Source organism: Hetaerina americana, unplaced genomic scaffold, assembly GCF_022747635.1.
Source record: "Hetaerina americana unplaced genomic scaffold, ioHetAmer1.1.p SCAF_1063, whole genome shotgun sequence".
Taxonomy (NCBI): Eukaryota; Metazoa; Arthropoda; class Insecta; order Odonata; family Calopterygidae; genus Hetaerina; species Hetaerina americana.
In genome coordinates, this window is record NW_027286141.1 from 37501 (window position 1) to 39400 (window position 1900).

The 1900-nt window shown below is 59.8% G+C and overlaps 2 non-coding genes across 2 annotated transcripts in view; both read right to left on the reverse strand.

The window, feature by feature from the left end:
• The window catches only part of LOC139700690 (large subunit ribosomal RNA), a 4115-nt gene extending 2803 nt beyond the window's left edge, over positions 1-1312 (reverse strand). Inside the window, exon 1 of the ribosomal RNA XR_011703839.1 lies at positions 1-1312. This exon is cut by the window's left edge and continues 2803 nt beyond it. This is a non-coding gene — a ribosomal RNA (large subunit ribosomal RNA).
• Positions 1313-1536: 224 nt separating this feature from the next.
• On the reverse strand, positions 1537-1691 carry LOC139700695 (5.8S ribosomal RNA). Its single transcript, XR_011703843.1, has one exon. It is a non-coding gene; the product is annotated as a 5.8S ribosomal RNA (ribosomal RNA).
• Between the last annotated feature and the right edge of the window lie 209 nt (positions 1692-1900).

Here is a 1900-nt window from a genome sequence, read left to right on the forward strand (position 1 = left end):
ACCGGATGAGACTCTCCTCCGAGCGCAAGCTATCCTGAGGGAAACTTCGGAGGGAACCAGCTACTAGATGGTTCGATTAGTCTTTCGCCCCTATACCCAGCTCCGACGATCGATTTGCACGTCAGAATCGCTACGGACCTCCATCAGGGTTTCCCCTGACTTCGTCCTGGCCAGGCATAGTTCACCATCTTTCGGGTCCCAACGTGTGCGCTCTGGGTGCGCCTCCCCTCGCAATGAGGGATCAGACGCCCCGGGGGTGCGGGGACCGACGCCCGCCGGAGCGAGCGAACGACCCCGTCCTCCCTCGGCCGCCGGAACGGCGGCCTTCACTTTCATTGCGCCTATGGGTTTAGCGGAGCGTGTCCGACCCAACGACTCGCGCGCATGTTAGACTCCTTGGTCCGTGTTTCAAGACGGGTCGGGTGGACCATCCAAGCCGTAGCGTCGCGGACTCGAAACTTTCGACGCCGTCCGAGGACACCTCACGGTTCGCGGACAGCCCCACGGTGGGAAAGGGATCGGACCGGGTCCGGAACCCTAACCCCCGAGGGTGCTCGCGGAGGGCCGGACGCCTTGCGGCGCGTCGACTTTCGCTTCCTACCGTCGGACATCCGGCCTGGGATCCCGGGGTCCTTTTCCGCTCGAGAGCGGGCGGGACTCCACCCGGGCCCTTGGGGCCGGCGTCCGACGGGTCGCGACGTCCTACTCGGGGAGAAGTGCGTCACACCGACGACGAACATTCGAGGGCCACCGGGTGACGCGCCTGTGACGGGGGTCACCCCCCGCCCGCCGGCGCGCCATCCGTCAAGCGACCCTCGCCCGTCGCCGGCGAGACCTGAATCTCCCCTTTCGAAATTTCGGGTACCACCCGTTTACTCCCAAACGGTTTCACGTACTCTTGAACTCTCTCTTCAAAGTGCTTTTCAACTTTCCCTCACGGTACTTGTTCGCTATCGGTCTCGTGGCCGTATTCAGTCTTAGGTGGAGTTTACCACCGACTTTGGGCTGCACTCTCAAGCAACCCGACTCTGAGGAGCGCCCCTCCCGGGAGGCAAGCGCGGAGGTCGCACGGGCCTGGCACCCTCTCCGGGCCGTGGCCCCGTTCAAGAGGGACTTGGACTCTCCGGCGCCCCTCGGGAAATTGGACGCTCCCAAACGCCACAGCGCTCGGCGCCCCGCGGGGGGCGCGAGCTTTGGCCCTGGAGTCGATCCCTGTTCGCTCGCCGTTACTAAGGGAATCCTGGTTAGTTTCTTTTCCTCCGCTTATTAATATGCTTAAATTCAGCGGGTGGTCTCACCTGCTCTGAGGTCGGCCCAAATGATATAGTTGCCCGTGGAGAGGGAGTAATAACCGAGCCCCCACCGATCCGCAGGCGAACGCCGTCAAAAAATAACGAAGCGTCTCACCTCGACCGGCGGGGACGGGTCTCGCCCAATCTCCCGCAGAGCCCCCTATCAATCCGGGCGACGATCCATCCCAGCGAGGGATGCTCGTCGCCCCAGTACGCAAACGTTTCCGTTCGCGAACTGAATTGCCGGCCCTCAGCCAGGCGTAGCCCGGGAACAAAATCCGAGGGCTGCAATGTGCGTTCGAAACGTCGATGTTCATGTGTCCTGCAGTTCACAATTCGACGCGCAGTTAGCTGCGTTCTTCATCGATCCACGAGCCGAGTGATCCACCGTTTAGAATTTCTTTCTTTCATTTCATTTTATGTAAAAAATTCGTTTCATCGAAACATACAAACTGGGAATTTTTTCCCTTCTTTGCGAGCGAGTTGGGCGTGTGTCTTTTAAAGCCGGCTTTTGAAAGCCGGGCACCCGACTGCTCGCCTTCTTTGTCCCTTTTTCTCTTCACCAATTCGTTCCAAAGCTACGATTTTATAATCGAAAGCTGTAATGA